The 12,018-nt window shown below is 31.6% G+C and overlaps 1 pseudogene; it reads right to left on the reverse strand.

Annotated features, from left to right (window-relative positions):
* Window positions 1–4,452: 4,452 nt before the first annotated feature.
* LOC145138591 (F-box protein SNE pseudogene) lies at window positions 4,453–5,327 on the reverse strand (annotated as a pseudogene).
* Window positions 5,328–12,018: the final 6,691 nt, after the last annotated feature.

A 12,018-nucleotide genomic window follows, 5' to 3' on the forward strand; every position in this document is an offset into this window, starting at 1 on the left:
AAGTATCTAATAATTATAAAACCAACTTGCTGAAACATATCCATAACAAAAAAAAACATATTTGCAAATAGTCTATCATAACAGGTTTGTTTGCACTTGCTCCGGTCCCATCTTTCAGAGTTCTATATGCTTTCAGTTTAAGTTTTAACACCCTTTCTGATTTTTTTTCTTAATTTAATAGGTATCTTTGCTGGTTTATTTTGTAATTCAACATCTTGGTTTTTTATCTACAAAACCAAAATTCCAAGAACATTATAATATATTACCATAAAAATAAATTAAAATGATGAATTTTTGTTTTTTGATTTTACCTTTATCGGACACAATTCTGAAAGCTCTTATAAATGGAATATAACTTCGTCATCCGTAAAACCCACTTTTTCTAACAACATCCACGCAAACTCGTCTTTGGACTAACATGAATTATTATACAATATTTTGAAGAAAATGATAAGTACAGTTATTCTGGATTGATATCCCGTAACATCATTTCAGAATAGTTCATCGGGTTCCGGACCACGTTCTTCGTGTTCCGGACTTAATGTACCATTCCGGAATCCCTAAAAAACCTACTTCCAGACTAAAAAAACAGATCTGAAACACACTACAAGATACTTACATGAGATTCATACACGTACAACGAGAAAAACATAAAAAAGGATAATCTGGATTCGATCATAGTATTTTGGAGTCGTTCCTCGTATTTTGGACCATTCCGAAATACGTAAATCCGTATATAAAATCAAATGCAAAGTAACTTAAAGAGTATAACTTACTTGGTTTGACGAATCCATAATGAAAGTTATGTCCGAAATGGAGGTAGATTGTGCTTCGGATTTGCAAATTCTGGAACACATATTTTAGATTTTTATGTGTGAGACCCATATATATATATATATATATATATATATATATATATATATAATAGGTAAGGGTTATATGGAAAACAAAAAACCCTAAAAATCATAAAAATGCATAAAAAAATACCTAGACATCACAAAACTTTTTTTTTTGACTTTACACATAAAAAATCGCAGTTTTTTTTAAATTTCGCTGACAAAAAAATCAAAAATCAAAATTTTTTTTATAAAAAAAAATTTAAAAGGTGCGATTTTTTCAAAAAAAATTAAAAAAAAAGTTTTGTGATCTCCAAGTATTTTTTTTATGCATTTTTATGATTTTTAGGGTTTTTTGTTTTCCATATAACCCTTACCTATTTTATATATATATATATATATATATATATATACACACACCATTGTGCTATAATATTGGGCTTGGACCGGTTTTCGGGTTTGGAATGACCAATTCCAAACCTAGTGGCTAATTTTTTAGAAAAATGGTTATTATTATTAAAATACCATTAAAAATTGGTTAGATTAATCAATTTTCCTTTTTATAATTGTTAGCTTAATTAATATCCTTATATTTATTTAACCCTTAATAATAATGCTTTAACGAAAACGCCTAAGTTTTTTGTGTTCTTGCAAAAATAACCATTTTGTTCTATATTTTTGCAAATATAACCATTTTGTTATATATGAGTGATTCCAGACTAGGGATGAGATTTAGAACCGGAAAACCGGACCCGAACCGGAATCGTTAGAACCGGGATATGTAAAACCGGTCCGGGTCCTGGGTTTAAAGAATGAATCTATCTGGGTTTCGGGTCCTTCGGGTCCGGGTAAACCGGGTTTAAGAACCGGAACCGTGTTAGGAACCGGAACCGGTTTTAGGGGCCGGAACCGGAACCGGTTTCTATGAAAAGTTTAAAACATGCATATCTCATTCGTTTGAATTCGGATTGGCATGAGGTTTTTTCCATGTTATAGTTTATAATTTTAACATGATTTTAGACTATAATTTTGTCATTTTTGGGTTTATATTCATTGACTTATAGTCTCTCAAAGTTGGGATATCAAAGCTGGAAATTTTATGTTTTTCAGCTTTTTTTTTTGTATTCTGTGATAGTTTTAAAACATGCATATCTCATTCGTTTAAAGTCGGATTGGCATGAAGTTTTTTCCATAGTATAGTTTATAATTTGTACATGATTTTAGACTATAATTTTATCATTTTTGGGTTTATATTCATTGACTTATAGTCTCTCAAAGTCGGGATATCAAAGCTAGAAATTTTATGTTTTCCAGCTTTTTTTATATTCTGTGATAGTTTTAAAACATGCATATCTCATTCGTTTGAAGTCGGATTGGCATGAGGTTTTTTCCAGAGTGTAGTTTATAGTTTGTAAATGATTTTAGACTATAATTTTGTTATTTTTGGGTGTTTATTCATTGACTTATAGTCTCTCAAAGTCGGGATATCAAAGCTGAAAATTTTATGTTTTTCAGCTTTCTTTGTATTTTGTGATAGATTTAAAACATGCATATCTAATTCGTTTGAAGTCGGAATAGCATGTGGTTTTTTCCAAAGTGTAGTATAGAGTTTGTACATGATTTTAGACTATAATTTTGTCATTTTTGGTTTCATATTCATTGATTTATAGTCTCCCAAAGTTGGGATATCAAAGCTGCGAATTTTCTTTTTTTTTTCTCAGCTTTATTTTTATATGTTGTGAAATTTTAAAACATGCATTCGACCCACTTTACCCGGTTCCCCGGGTTTTTCGGTTTTAGACCCACTTTACCCGGTTCCATTCGACCCACTTTGATATTTTCGGGTTTTCCGGTTCTAGACCCACTTTACCCGGTACCTTACCCGGAACCGGTTCCTATATACCAATCCGGTTTCCGGTCCTAAAAAATCTCGTTAACTGGTTCCCGGGTTTTCCGGGTCCGGGTTTGGACCCACTCTCATCCCTATTCCAGACTAATAAAAAAAATAGATAATGTGTGATTTTTTTTCTCATTTGCATGAAAAGTTTTTTCAAAAGCTCCCTCTATTCATATCTGAAATGTTTATTTTGGAGTTTCAAATATCACTATAGTCGTTCAAATATCACTATATTTGCTATTTTTTTTTTTGAACTTCTATTCCATTTCAATTAAAAAAAAAGTATTTTTCTTGAAATTTCGAAATTATTTATATGATTTTAAACTTGTAAATGAGACTTGGATTTTTTTTTTTTAAATCCAAAAAACTGTTAGAATCTGACATATCAGTAAGAAGGGAAATGACTTTTGAGGGTAATTAACTTTTGCGTTTGTACTCATTTGGTCATTTTCCTTTTTTTTTGTATTCAATATACCATCAAACTTGTTGTTTGTGTTCACCATAACCCTTTTGACCGGCTTTTGACCTGTGATAGTCGGTCAAAGGGTTATGGTGAACATAAACAACAAGTTCGATGGTATATTGAGTACAAAAAAAGGAAAGGGACAAAATGAGAACAAATGCAACAGTTGGTTACCCTCGTGATTCATTTTCCCTTTACTCATTTACAACAAATCTCACGTCATCTCATACTGATATTAATGACTTTATGATATTCATTCTTGCTTCTCTTCAAAACATAACCAATGAGAGAACATTATTCATACATGTACAACTTTGTAATGCACTTATATATTTATCAGGGGAATCTTGACTAAGCAGGCGCATTTCATGACTACATTTACATTTCCAATCAAATGATTTATCGTATCATGGATTCTAGACAAGTCTACAAACGAGTGGAATCACAAGTGCTATGATTTTTGAGTTTACTTAGCTTTAAGATCGAATTCATGGGATAAGATACAACATCAATATGTACAATATCATGCTGCTTTTGTAGACACATCACCATAATATACCTTGAGGTAAACGTTTATGCTGATAAATATACCTCTCATACACAATCATATCCTTTTGCAGAGAGGTGTTGACAGCTAACTACAGTAAACATAGCATAGACCATGTTTTAACGAGGTTACCCCTTTGAAACGCTCTTCATATACGTTATAGCCAAAGAAGGTTACAGTTTTTGATAATTTTACAACTTTAATTTCATTTAACTTTTTTGGGGAAAATGACTCAGGAGGGTAACCAACTGTTGAGTTCGTTCTCATTTGGTCCCTTTCCTTTTTTTTGTACTCAATATACCATCGAACTTGTTGTTTTTGTTCACCATAACCCTTTGACCGACTATCACAGGTCAAAAGCCGGTCAAAAGGATTATGGTAAACGCAAACAACAAGTTCGATGGTATATTGAATACAAAAAAAAAGGAAAGGGACTAAATGAGTACAAACGCAAAAGTTAATTACCCTCAAGAGTCATTTTCCCCGGTAAGAAATATACACTTTAATTATAAGAAAATACTTTTGGTTGTCCCATAAAATAGACTCAAAATAACCCATTAAGGAGATGTTTGTTGGTAAAACGTAAAACATTAGCGTAGGACAACCAATACAGTTTTTACCACAAGTGCAATTTTTACCAACTATAATGACCATAACCTCAAAATGTTAAACATGGACTCAAAATGCAAGTGCCAACCAAAAGCAACATTTTTGTAATTTACTCTGGAATCAATAAATGAGATTACAAGATTCTGGATTAAGATTAGACCACAACCAAAAATAGAAAGAACTGTTAGTACTTTTTATAAGTTGTTCGAATAATAATTTATTAAGAATTGCAACAAATATATAAGAACAAAAATGTAACATCAAAATCTGACTCCGTCGTTTGTGTAGTATTTTCTTACGAAGCCATTCCTCATAACAGTCAGAAGCTAACGTTCACGGCCTTGCATAGAAACTTGAGCGACTTCGCCGGCGACTCACCGCTGACCACCCCTCCGCCACCACCCAACAGTCTCTCGTAATACTCCACACAAAATAACGACAGCGAAAGCTCCACCTCATGCCGGCTCCACACTCGCCGGACCACCTCCGACTCGCCGCTAAAGAATCTCCTCCTCTTCAGTCGACTCGCCACCGGTCGAACACACACCATGTACATTCTCCGGTACCCACCCAGAGCCAAAACCACCGACCTAACTCCAACCGACGGCGGCGACACATGTCGGAAGCATAGATTTTCCCATAACGAGTCGTTCCGGACGATTGAACACCATTGGCGACACACACACGCCGCCGCGCCCAACGACCGTCCGTCGAGCCTCTGCAACACCTCTATCAACAAATCGACGTGATCATTTATGAGAAAACACTGCTTCTGCTTCTTGGTTTCTCTCTGTATATCGTCATTGTCATGAATCTGCGACATTGATGATTAATTAGGAAGGAAAAGTAAACAGTTGTGGGTTTTCGGAGATTGGGATTTGGGGGTGGTGGGTATTTGTAGGAGGAAGAAGGGTATCGATGGGACATGGAGGAAATGACAACCCACAAAATTCCAATGGGGCGTGAGAGAACAGTGACAATTTCTTAGGGTGTGTTTTACATTTAATAAATAGGGTTAAGTTCATTTTATCATTTATATGCAAGGATTATCAAAAGAATGAACATCATAAATGTTAACATATTTCTTTAAATAACCAATATTTTAGTAATTTCCAGAAATTATGTCCGGAATGTTAAATTTCGCAACTCGATTAAGTTTATATTGAATTGTTAGATTTGTGTTGAGACAAGAGTCAGTAGACGTGAAGTTGTCATTTTGGATAGATGTATATTTCAAAATTAACATCCAACATTATCATACATGCAGACAAAACATCTGAGTTTAAAAATAAAAAATAATTCGTATACAACAATTTTTTTGGTACATAACAATTTATGTTTTAGAGATTTTAAACAAGTTATAATTGTTTTTCAAACTTTTTGTAGTATTAAGTATTAACTATTAACAGATTATTTCTAAATCAAATAGATTTTTACTTGGTAAAAATACATATTTTTGACTTTAAATATGTTTAACGGCAAACATGTTTTTTCCACTGTATTTGAACTTTAAAGTTTTATAGATTGGCTGTCCTCTTTGACTGCAAGTGTCGCGCGCCCTTGACTCCTACATTTTGTAATGTTTGTGAAAATACTTGTCTTATTTGATTTTTTTTTTTTAATCTTTGCCTCGGCTAGTTACTTGTTAGTTGGGTGCATGTTATATATTTATTCGCATTTTCTAAAAAAAAATAAGATGATTTTAATATATATATATATATATATATATATATATATATATATATATATATATATAGAGAGAGAGAGAGAGAGAGAGAGAGAGGAGAGAGAGAGAGAGAGAGAGAGAGATTAAAATCCTCAAATAATGAAAATAGTCAATTTCTTTGTTTATGGGGAAAGTGAATATATTGTTCTTTTGTTGTTGTTTTTCATTACGTTGTTTCAGGTTCCAACGCTTTGTTTTTGATCCGTTGAGGTGAAAATGGGGATTACGATCGTTTGGAGATATTTATATTCCTTTTTCTTTAATGTAAACAAATGTATATTACAATATTATCCCTTACTATGAAAATAACAAATGTCCAAAAGCTTACACCACTACAAAAATTTACATAAAAAACAGAAAGGCATATCAATAACATAATGATCCACTAAATAACATTCACGGTTGACCCATGAGGAACAAAGAGCAAGTTGGGATTCCCAAGCATTGATAATTTGATATCAACCACAACATGATGAGCTACTAAATTATGTTCCTAGACATTTTGTTTATCCTATTATTTTCGGGTCAAAAACTAATTATTTACAAATTATAAGACCTACCAAACATAAATATATATGAGATGTGTTTAACAAAACTAAATGATAGGTGATAGCTGAAGTTTTATTTGTATATAAATATTTGGTAAAATAGTTATAAACTTCTCGAAGATGTAATTTGATATATAACATAATATATATAACTTTAAAAAACCTTCAAAAAAATACTTGATAAAACTTTTGAATTATAAGTTTTTTATTTAAAATAAAACTTTAAACCTGTGCTTCCATCTTTAATTTGAGTTTTTTTCTCTTAAAAACGATTAAACAAAACTCTTAAAAACTTTGAAAAGTTATATATAATATTTTGAGAGGATAACATATAGTAGTTTTATTGTATAAAAGAAGGATAAAACAAAAATGCATTCGACACAAGAAGAATAATGTTGGTTAAGATCCAACCAAAAGAAGAAAACTAATGATCATGGTTAAGTTGCTTTCAATTCAAAAGTGCTCAGATTTTGGCCCCTACAAAATCCCACGGGACAAAATGCCTTCAATATCTAGTCACCCTTTTCTGGATTTCTCGGATTCACTAGGCTTGTTTTTTTTTTTTTTTCCTGAAATATAAATATTTATGGGCATCTAAAGGGTTAATTATTAAAAAGAAAAAAAAAACCCTCCATGTGTGTGGGTGTGCATGTGTGTGATTGAACTTCACAAATATGTTTTAAACACCACTATATTTATGAGATATGTTTAGACTTTAGACCCATCACCCAAGGTTAGATCGATTAAGACTAAACATTTTTTTTAAACTTGAAATGACATCTTTATCATTTCACATATTTAAAATTATAACAAGCTTAGATTATCTCTGATTAAATTAGATTTGAAATCAAAGTTATACCGAACCGATCCACGTCAATTTTGTATTTTTGGTTTCGATTATTTAGCGATTAACAGTCTTAGTCTGGTTAACAGTCTTAGTCTATATAACACTCAAACACTCAAAAACCAGGTTGGAATGAATCATAACTAAAAATGCACAATACGAGAATCAAGAAGAGTCTAATTTCCTAACTAAACATCATAAGCAAAAACTTAAGTAAATAATCAAGTTGGGACCATTTCCAACTCAACCATGCCACAAACCAAATAACCAATTTTTGGACCGAGTACAACGTCTTATTTTAGTTGGGTATGGTTTTTATAGATTATGCTTCAAGTAAATAAAGTAAATTCGATATGACTATATACTTACATTAGCACATCTAGTATTCTAGTTTTTTGTAACAATGCTAATTAACAAACAAATAATGTTTAAGTGAAAAAGATAAAAGATGCATGGCGTAGTTTTCACATGAAATCCCAAAATAGAAAAAAACGAAGGCAATAATAAGAAAAAGTCAGAGATGATTAAAGTATTAAATAGAAAAGATATGGAAAATATATATTAAGAGTTGTCAATGAGGCTGTGGAGTGAACAAAAAGAACAAAACAAGAGACAAAGAGGTAAACAAAAGGAAGAGCAGGGAAACAAAACAAGGATTCAAAGCCAAATATTTAATTCCAATTCAATCGGAAATTGGAATCTGAGCCTCTTTCTATCTTTGGTGAAAAAGACCAGTCGATGCTAAAACAGATAAAAGTTGTTTACCTTTTATATAATGATCGATCTAAAGATGCTCCCATGAATTTTGTGCTTCCCGTCCTTTGATTGTTTTGTTAAATTTTATAATTAAGTATAATATGGTGAAAAAATCTGTATGGATACATACATCAATTAGAAAAATTGGTAAATGAAAATTTTAATATTTAATATTGTGAGTTTAGAGACACTTTAAACAGATAATTTATGAAGCTTTGTACTTATGAGTTATGATTGTAGATCGGTGGTTGGTCCTGAAAAATGCTCCACAATAAAAATTTTCTCAAAATAATTTCACTACGTCAAAAAATTTAAGAAGTAACACGGGCTAGCTCGGCCTCCCACTAAGGTCCGCCACATGTTAAAATGCATATTTGGGATTGTTTTAGGAGTTTTATTGCTTAGTTGTTGTAAGATCCGTATATTATACGAATTTTATTAAAAAAATTAAATATAAATGTCTAAACATTAAACATTTTTAAAGTAAACTTTCAGAATAAATAAAATGGTAAGTCGTACAAAAGACACTAAATTTACACCAAAATTTTAATTTAACACTGTGTTTTTTTTCGTCTCAAATTTGACACTGTGTTTTCTAATTTTTTTAAAATTCTGACCACGTGACCGGTCAACCCGGTTACCTGCTGACGTGTCATGATGACGTGCCAGTTTTGATGACATGACATGCTGACTTGTCAAAATTGAATTTTTTTTCCCACAAAAGACACTAAGTTTTCATTTTTTTTGATTTTGACATTAGGTTTAATTTTTTTCAATTTTGACACTCTGTTTTTTATTCCAAATCGAACATCATTTTTTCCATTTTGTTAAATGTTGACCATTTTCCATATAAATATTTTTTTTATTACATTGTAAACCGTATAAATTTACCTTTTTTCATTTAAAAACCACATTTTTTTATATAAATACAAGGTTTTTTTTACATTCAAAGCATAATGCTATGCATAAATATACATTAGTTATATCATAACCATATTTTATATTAAATACGCAACTTTAAAATGTGCTTGGAAGTTTGGAGGCGTGTAGTCGATCAAGACCCAAATATCAAGTTTGAATTTCATGGTGTGACTCTCATTAAATAATATTTTTTAGCTCATTTTTTTCATAAATATTTATGAAGGATAAATATCGTCATTATTACATCTATTTAGTATTCTCAAATTTTGGTATTTTGTTCTATATTTCCTACCTCTTTTCAACGCTTCAAACGAACGTTAGATGCGACATCAATATATACCTAATAAAATTAGTTAACTGTAAATAAAAAAAATGTGTAAAATTTACAACAAAAAATAAAATAAATAATATTTCATAAACGATAATTGATAAATTTTGTTAATCTTATTTGAAACTTATGGTTAGTTTGGTTATTATGATATAACTAATGCATATTTATGCATACCATATGCTTTGAATGTAATAGAAAAACCTTGTATTTATATAAAAATGTGGTTTTTAAATGAAAAAAATATATTTATACAATTTAAAATGTAATAAAAAAACATATTTATACGGTTTCAAATGGAAAAATGTCAACATTGAACAAAATTGAAAAAGTTGATGTTCGATTTGAAACAAAAAACAGAGTGTTAAAATTGAAAACATAAATTAAACTTTGTGTCAAAATCGAAAAAAATGAAAACTTAGTGTCTTTTGTGGGGAAAAAAAATTCAATTTTGACACTTCAGTATGTCACGTCATCAAAAACTGTCACGTCAGCAGATAACCGGGTTGACCGGTCAAGTGGTCAGATTTGTAAAAAATTAGAAAACACAATGTCAAATTTGAGACAAAAAAAAACACAGTGTCAAATTAGAATTTTTGTGTAATAAAAAAAAACTATTGACATATTTTAAAGAAATGATGAATAAGTACTTCAACATTAGATGTCCTATTGTTAGGTTTGTTGGAACTTTGATTAGTAAAATGAGCATTTTGGGACTTGTCCCACATTGGAAGTAAGAGAGAAATTAATCCTCTTTATAAGCCTAAACCTTCCTAGTTTATCAATATGGATAAAGTATTCAACTAAAGTGGATAGGCTTGGATTGTGGTGTTGGACTAGCCTAATTAAGGGAAAATATGGCTGATCCTTTGACAAAAGGCCTTAGGAAAGAACAAGTTCTCTTCACATCGAGGGGAATAAACTTAAATCCAACACAATAACAATGAGACATCACCTGACAGAAACCTAACCTAGCAACATTGGAGATCCCATGGTCTAGGTTCAATAGGACAACTAGTTGGGGAAGACTCAAAGTAACACTAAGGCAAATGTATGCTCATAGTGGTAAGAAGTGATATATGCTTATATATGATATGTGTGATACTTCTTGTTTTGAATATACTACATAAAGTGGTTACTTCAAGACTCTAGTTCACTACCCACAAAGTAGATCCAAGTAGTATTCATTATGAAAGGTTCAAGTTTTACAACATCTTTTCAGATGTATGTCATATCTTATTTCCCTTATCTGAATATAAAAGTTCTCTTATTTTCTATTCAAATGTGGGGTATTCTTGGAGTTTGAATAGAACATATAGGGTATTGTTGGAACTTTGGTTAGTAAAATGAGCACTATGGGACTTGTCCCATATTGGAAGCAAGAAATAAATTTATCCTTTTTATAAGCCTAAGCTATTAGATTTATGGGGTAAGAAATAGCACTTTGGAATTCTGAGAATCGTGACTACACTTTCAAATTGAAGTATTTGGGTGGTACTCCCCAATTTTCAATTGGATCAGACTTAGAATATGAGAGAACAAGAACAAAGAATGAGAAGTTATGATTTTTGTATGTACCAATAAGATATGACCAAAAATACATTAAGTATATCTTTGTCTGAAAACAGTCACAAAACAATTTTATGTCTCAGAACTATCCAAAATGCCACAAGACAGTTTGCAACAGTCATAAAAGGTCACAAAATGAATTTTAAATAAGGTCAAAACAAAAGTCAAAAACCATTTTCATTTCCAAGAATTTAGATTTCTAATGCATTTTTAGCAAAGCAATATATTCCCAGTCAGAGGCTCTTCCCCTTAGACCCCCGCCAGGGGTTGCTGCCCCTTAGACACCACTCCTAGGGGCACTGACCACAGACCCTCGTTCGTCTCCTAAATGACACTCTACTTTGAATCTTAAACAAACTCAAACAAGTGTGCACTCTGCACCACCCTTACTTGCTTGATGTTTATTAAGATTATATTTGGTCAACAAATTAATCTATTACATTTAAATACATATTGCTAATATAAATGTAACATCCCAAAATTCGAGACCAAAAATTTCGTTTTTAGTTTAACAATTCATAAAACCAACAGTAATAAAACATCCATAATAAAATCCTATATGGTAACCAAAGTGTCAATGATCAAAAAAAGTTATCATAAAACAATATCAGAGTGTAATCCCAAAGATCTCATATGCGAAAAACATAGTGTGATGCGTTACGATCGATCCGACTCCATTCCTTTGAAAACGAAGTACCTGAAACCAAAACTGAAAACCATAAGCACGAAGCTTAGTGAGTTCCCCCATCATACCACATACCATATAACAAACATACTGCCAGACAATTCTGGGGTGCCCGACCTACCCTGCCAGGCAATTCTGGGGTGCCCGACCTACCCTCCGGTTTATCTCAACCGGTTACGGGGACTATTTCACGCCTATCACTACCACATAACTAACATAACATAGACATACTGTCAGGCAATTATGGGGTGCCCGACCTACCCTTCGGTCCTTATGACCGTAACACGGG

Source organism: Lactuca virosa, chromosome 9 (genome assembly GCF_052849685.1).
Source record: "Lactuca virosa cultivar CGN04683 chromosome 9, Lactuca_virosa_CGN04683_v6, whole genome shotgun sequence".
NCBI classification, from domain to species: domain Eukaryota; kingdom Viridiplantae; phylum Streptophyta; class Magnoliopsida; order Asterales; family Asteraceae; genus Lactuca; species Lactuca virosa.